General features: G+C 40.7%; 1 protein-coding gene across 4 annotated transcripts in view; it reads left to right on the forward strand.

Moving 5' to 3' along the window:
• The window catches only part of ANO4 (anoctamin 4), a 561131-nt gene that overhangs the window by 413653 nt on the left and 140001 nt on the right, over positions 1–7477 (forward strand). The window lies entirely within an intron of this gene.

The raw sequence follows: 7477 nt of genomic DNA on the forward strand, positions 1-7477 counted from the left end.
AGCCAAGTAGACAGCCAATTGTAGAAACAATTATAATAATAAAGGATAGCAACCACTATTTCCTAAGCAGATCCCATATTCCAGATACACCACATTACAACTCTGTGAAGATGGGGGAATGTTGAAGATCAGAGAGACTGAATGGTTCGTTCAAGGTCACTGGGTTCAATGTTAGGTTAGAGAACAGGAGGGAAGTGTGTTTTCTACATAATGCTATCATCTCATGCATGAGCCACAGGAGTGAAGCCAAGGACTCTTTCAGCTGTGTTACTCTGGAGGTGACCCTGTATGTGTGAAGACATCTCATAGTCTCTGGAATTTGTTGGTAAAGTACTGGAGGCACATTGAAGAGACAGACAAAATAAGGTGATAAAGTTGAAAGAAAATGTAATTTAGAGTCAGCTTTGAAGTTCAGGGGGAAAATGGGCTCATATTTGTAGGCCTCAGTGGCCTGTGTATTTGTAGGAATTGACAGATGAGCCAACCAATAGGGCTTTAAGCCTAGTGGGTCGAGCAGAAGAGAGAAGCATAGTAAGTCACATGATTCTGTCTGTCAGAGAAGAGAAAACACATTGCATAAAAGGGCACTTTCCTACAGTTTGACTGTGAGTATGAAGTACAATTCTTGCATGAGAGCATTGGGAGGCTTTTAATGAAATAGTGGGCAATATCATTAGCAACCTCCCTAAAGCAAATGCCTCACTGGGCTCTTTTGGAGACTGTTTCTGGTGGGCCCTTCTGCATGGTTCTGGAGAATTAATTGCCTATAGTCATAACCATCTAGAAGTATGTAGAGAAACTGTCTAGGAAAATACTGCAGCATCCCCTAATCTTAATGTCATTGCTAGAACTTTATTCTGCAAATGTTAAAATTGAGAACTGCTTAAAAAGAAAATAACTTCACATTCTATATAAATATGTAGATATGTCCATACTAGAAAAGCAATAAAAGAAAGCTAGTGAGTACATATCTCCGTAAACCACGTATGAGTCTATTCATTTTATCCAATATCATTGTTACCAGGTCAGGGCCCACAGGCTATTACCAGCCATGATAGTATGGCCACCTGAACATCTAATCCACAGGAAGTTTTCTCACACTAGCCAGCTGTGGGGCCTGAGTTTGTCATCATTGTAGTCAGTTATTTCATTGAAGTATTACCTCTCAAAACTCCAGCCATCTCAGGAAGGGTAATTCAATAGAGCCATGTGGAATTTATTATAATATGATATCTAATATTTATATGCTAACAGAGTTCCAACTACTTCACAGTTAAAAACTGCTTTAGTCCTTTAAATAAGATACAGTCATTACCCTCATTTCACAAAGGAGGACACTGAGGCACAGAGAGGTTAGTAATTTACCCAAGGTCACACAGTTGGTAGTGGCAGGGCTCGGATTCCAAGGCCAGGCATTGTGGCTTCAGTCTTTCCCTCTGAGTCCATTTTATGTTGATACAATAGAATACCCAATATTTTACACACACACACACACACACACACACACACTAAACATATATATAGAATAGAGAGTTATTTTTGCTCGTGGTTCTGGCAGTCGAAGAGCATGGCACCAGCATCTGCTTGGCTTCCATGGAGAGCTCTGTACTATGTCATGTCATGGCAGAAAGACAGAAAGGGGAAACACATGTGTATGGAAGAGGGAGGGGACAAAGGAGCAGTCTCTCTAGCAACGCACTCTTGGGAACCATCCCACTCTTTCAGAAACTCCATTCATCCCTTCATGAGAATAGAGCCCCCATCACCTGATTACTTCAAGGTCCCACTTCTCTGTACCTTAACACTGGTAATTAAATTTCAACATCAGTTTCAGTGGGGTCAAACTATAAATGTAATCATGCAAATCATAGCACTGCTATGACAAATTACCACCTACCACAACGAAATTTATTGTCTTACATTTTATAGGTTAGAATACAACAATATGGGTCTCACTCGGCTGAATAAAGAAGTGTCAGGGCCTCAGTCTTTGATGGAGACTGTTGGGGAGAATCGATTGGTTTGTCTAACATCTGGTAGCTGCTGTATTTCTTTGCTCATGTGATATGAGTCTTTACATCACATCATTCTATCTTTCCGTTATCACATCTTTTTATTCTCTGACTCATCTGCCTTCCTCTTCCATTTTTCTGGACTCTTGTGATTACAGTGGGCCCACCTTGGTAATCCAGGATCATCCTTCTGTGTTAAAGTCAGTGTATTAGCAACCTTAATTCCATCTGCAACAGTAATTCCCCTTTGCCATATACCTTAACATATTCACAAATTCTAGGTTTTAGGATGTAGACATTTTTGGAGGGTCTTTATTCTGTCTTGCACAGTTAGATATTTTTTTTTACCAGTCTACAAAGCTCCAAGCATCTGGTGCAGAGGACAAGTAAGTTTTGATGGGAGAAACAAAGAAGAGAATAAATGATGGGAGGCAGCAGTAGGATTTGGGGACATGAAATGTGTCATTTAATCCAGTACTTGTCACATAGAAAGCACTCAATAAGTGATAGCTATTATCATCAAGTATGATGAGCCAGAAGTAAATTAAGAATCCTTGAAAGAATTTGAAAGTTGCAGTAGCTGTTTAAAGTGAAAATTTGAAATAACAAAAAGTGATTTTACTGAGTTGACTATCTGACCTGACCTAGAATAGCATTAATTTTAACCTAAATGTTACTCAGCACCCCAGGTACAAAGCAGTATCACAGGCCGGCGCCGTGGCTCACTAGGCTAATCCTCCGCCTTGCGGCGCCGGCACACCGGGTTCTAGTCCCGGTCGGGGCACCGGATTCTGTCCCGGTTGCCCCTCTTCCAGGCCAGCTCTCTGCTGTGGCCAGGGAGTGCAGTGGAGGATGGCCCAGGTACTTGGGCCCTGCACCCCATGGGAGACCAGGATAAGTACCTGGCTCCTGCCATCAGATCAGTGCGGTGCGCCGGCTGCGGCGGCCATTGGAGGGTGAACCAACGGCAAAGGAAGACCTTTCTCTCTGTCTCTCTCTCACTGTCCACTCTGCCTGTCAAAAAAAAAAAAAAAAAAAGGCAGTATCACATTTGTTAATCAGTAATGTAGGCCTATTTGCCTTTTCAACAGAGATACCTGAAGAGACTGATTCTTCTAGCATGTGCCTTTTGCTGTATTTTCCTTTCAGAGCTTTTGGAGATTTTCTGTTGTTTTCATTGATCTGAAATCTTCAGAGACTCCTTTAGGCTAAGAGATGCCATGTTGGATATTGGTGGGATTAACATCGCTTTAGTGCAGTCTCAGAACAGTTGTTTTCTGTCGGTTTCTTATTCAGCATTCAGATCCTCAGTATACAGATTGCATTGATCCAGAGAGTCAGGGGAAATATATCCATATTCTGGAAAGTTTTAAACTGAAGTGAAAATGAAACGAATCACACAATGCTGAGGTTTGTGCTACTGATGATTGTGAGTCTCTGTTTTAAGTAGGACATAACTGAATGACTTCACTTTAAGGGGACAGACAGGTCACCTAATCATATAGGAAAAGCACACATTTGCGGGTGAGAAGATCGATTTATTAATTAGGGGTTGTCTTAATAATTTAAGAGGTCATGTGTGATAAGTCATTTGGAAATATTTCATTGCATTTATCCATCTTCAAATAGTTGTTTTCCCAGTTTATCAGTGTAGTCATTCAACAAGTGCTTTCAATGTCTGTTCACCAAGTATTGTACTGTAGTAAATAAATGTACTCACATATGATAATACATGTTTGTATTTACATATAAATAGAGATATATATTTACTAAAAATTTTAATTTAAGCATATTAAATTTTATTGTTCAAGAGACTATTTTCCTTATGAAAATAGTAAAAGGGTATTTTTAAAGCATCTATATTAAAAAAGATTTGCCACATTTAAGTACAATAAAATAAGGAAGTGTTAACAGAAGAGGAACCTGGGACTAGAGGCACTTGTGTCAGTGGGTTGTACATAAAGCAGCCACCTTGTGCTTTCCATCATCACAACAGTAGTGGTCAGGAGGAACAAGAGAGAGCAGAGGGCAAGGGGAAAACCATTTCTTGGAAGTAAGAGCCCAGGGGGTTGGGCCGTGTATTCATCGTGGTCCTTTCAATACCCCTGCAACATAATTCATTATCATCATCTTACAGAAGAGTGAACAGGGACCCAGAGACGTTAAATACTTCATCCTGGGCCATGCAGTCACACATAGACTTTAGGGGTAGAGTACAAATCTGAATACCAGCCCATGCTTCTCCCATCCATTCATTGTATACTGGGCTACCCATGATGTGGGGAGTGTCATTATCTCCATTTAGAGACAGAGAAATGGAAACCAGGGAGGCTAAGTCACTGCCCTGAGCTACACGGTTGTCAGAAGTGGGAAACCATCTGAGCATCTGCATGACCAGGGAAGGACACTTCTCGCATTTTAAGGGAGGAGAAGGAGTTAAAACTGTAAAGTTTATAAATAGTCATTTATTTAAAATAACCACTAACCCAGAGCCACCTCTTAGAAATGTCTGTGTCCCTGGAGATTAGCTTGATTCTTCTCACTTCCCACTGTCCTCTTTCCCGATCCTACACCCACAGCAGCAACTTTGTGCCCCCTACTCCACATCAGTGACATCACCACTGCATGCTGACCAACCTTGACACTACCATCTTCCTTGCTGCCCTCCATTGCCACCAAATGTTTTTGGTCTTCCTTCTTTCTGATCGCAATGCCACTGCCTTGGTGGAAGTGGATACCAGTTCATTCATAAACAGTTCTAACGGTCTTGGCACCACTTTTGTCTTTTCTTACTCCCAAATCTATCACCACACTGATGTTGCAGGTGAATAGCAAGGCCCAGGCAAAAGCAAGACAACCTTCTTCAAGCTGTTTACAGTCTTTGAATTGGCAATCCTATTGGGGGCAGGATTTCCACCCTCCCTTATCCCCTCAGATGTGTAACTTCAGCAGTGAATGATATGCAATATCACATAGAGTAATATTGCTTCCTTGCTTAAATGTTTCTAGTGATTCTTTAAGGCCTTCAGGATAAAGTTCAGACTACTTGGCATTGTACATAAACTACTTTCCCATTTTTTTTCTTTTCTTTTTTAATTAGAGAAGGAGAGAGAGAAAAGGAAGATTCCCATCCACTTGTTTAGATGTTTGCAATAGCAGGGGCTGGGCCAGGCCAAAGTCGGGAGCTGGGAACTTAATCCATGTCTCCCACATGGGCAGCAGGGACCCAACTACCTGGATCATCACCTGCTACCTCCCAAGGTTTGCCCCAGCAGGAAGAGGATCAGAGGCTGAAAAGGCAGCCCCGGCAGCTATTTTAATAGAGAGAGATTACTGTGGGCAATTGAAGAACTCTAGTGTCACAAAGGGAACACTGAAGTCACCAAGATAAAAACTGTAAGAAGTAAAGCAGCGATAGCCCCTAGATCTGAGGGAACTAGCTGGGGTTGTGGTTGGGTTATTGGAACCACGTACCTTGTTGGAAGGCCCCTTGTAGCCAGACTTCTGAGTAGCTGCCTCCTGGTCTGATGGCTCAGGAGTGTGAAGCAACAGAGTGAGTCTGGTTTGGGGAATATGTGTTTCGCTTAATGCTAGAAACTGGCACCAAATGCTATTGAGAGATTGAGGGTCATTGCTGGGGTGACAGTGACAGGAACAACAGGCCAGCAAGAAGTCGCAATTGCCTTCGAATCAGAGAGACACATGGTGATGCAGGGAGTGTCAGAGAAGAGAAAAGAGAGGAGAAATAGAAAGATACTGAATGAACTCCCACTCCCTGATGTCTGGAGTTTTACAGTCTGAATTTTAAATACTTTGGCTAAAGCCACATCCTTGGAAAGATGAAAATTTTCATGTTATTATTCATTTCCACTCCATTATGAACAGTTAAAACTAAAGAATGAGTGCAAGGAAGGGAAGGAAATGGATTGTATTGGCTGTAGCAGAGATGTACAGAGAATACCACAAAGATGTAGGGGAAAGGCTAAAAATGAAAAGAGAGATCGTAGAAGATAAATTTTACCAACTTAGAAATTTTGCAGATATTTGGCGGAGATTTTAGTATTTTGCTGCTCACAATAATAGAAATGAACTGCATGGAAGTAGACATATCCACTCCTTTATGACAACTGTAAATAAGAGATTCTAAAAACAAGAACCAAGCAAGATCAAACCCACACCAAGACAGCCACAGATGAGTCATTGAATAAAAAAGAATGCATTCACAATTGCTTAGATAATTCAAGTCACACTTTACTGTTGACTGAGTTAAAAGTAGCATTCTAATTAGTGGAAGGCAGAGTGCCCTTATTCTAAATTGGATTTTTCCCACCTGAGGATTAATTATGAAGCTTTTTTAAAAATTTTATGTATGCTTATAGATATTTATTTATATTATACACATATAAAATGATTTTTCTTCTATTTCACCTTTGAGGAGCAAATAAAAATAAACTTGAGTATGGTGAGCTTTCATGTCTTCATTCTGAATATCTATCTCAGTTCAGTACACATCAAGCACCAGTTCTGTGACAGGCACAGGATAGGACTGGGACAAAGATGAAAGAACCACTTTTTCTGCCCTTAAGGGTTAAGAAGTGAGCTCACAAAAGCTCTGGTCAGGAGCAGTAGGTTCTGGAGTTAGTTGGCCCTGGGTCCCACATGCCAGTTTTGCATCTCTCAAAACGTGTGATTCTAAGCTTCAATTTCTTCTTCTGTAATTTGGAAATAATAATGATAGTACTCATATAATATTGTCAAAAATAACAACAGTGCATCAGTGCCTGTGCAAATGTTAAATAACATCTATTTTTGTTAACATTGTTGGTACACCCTGATATTATATGATTTAAATATATGTGAATTCTATTGATGTTGATTTTCATGGTCTGGTTTTAAAGATGGGAATCATTTGAAACATTATCAGTTCAGGATATCACTTTTTAATTATTTTTCTCCACTTCCTACAGCATTCTTTCTCTTTTCTCATATCCTTTCTACTTCCCATCTTCTCCTCTTTCAGAATTATCCAGATTACTGTCCACCTCACCAGTTCTCTTGTGCACACCTAGCTAAATGTACAATGTACTATTTAGACTACAGTGTCTCACCAAGGCATTCTCAAACACTGACTGAAAAAGAATACAAATCCTCTGGATAGGTTTTTACTTAAAAATTTTTTTATTATTTATTTATTTAAAAGGCAGAGTTACAAAGAGAGAGGGAGAGACAGAGAGAGAGCTTCCATCCACTGGTTTACTCCCCAGATGGCTGCTACAGCAGGCACTGAGCCAGGCTGAAGCCAGGGGCCACAACGCTGGCCCTGAGCTTTCTGAATTTTAAAAGTACCTATTGGTTAAATCAGTTATTCACCAAGGATCCAGTATTGTGGCATAGCAGGTAAAGCCACTGCCCACAATGCCAGCATCCCATGTGGGCACCATTTCCTTTCCCTACTGCTCCACTTC

Source organism: Oryctolagus cuniculus, chromosome 11 (assembly GCF_964237555.1).
Source record: "Oryctolagus cuniculus chromosome 11, mOryCun1.1, whole genome shotgun sequence".
Classification (NCBI taxonomy): Eukaryota; Metazoa; Chordata; class Mammalia; order Lagomorpha; family Leporidae; genus Oryctolagus; species Oryctolagus cuniculus.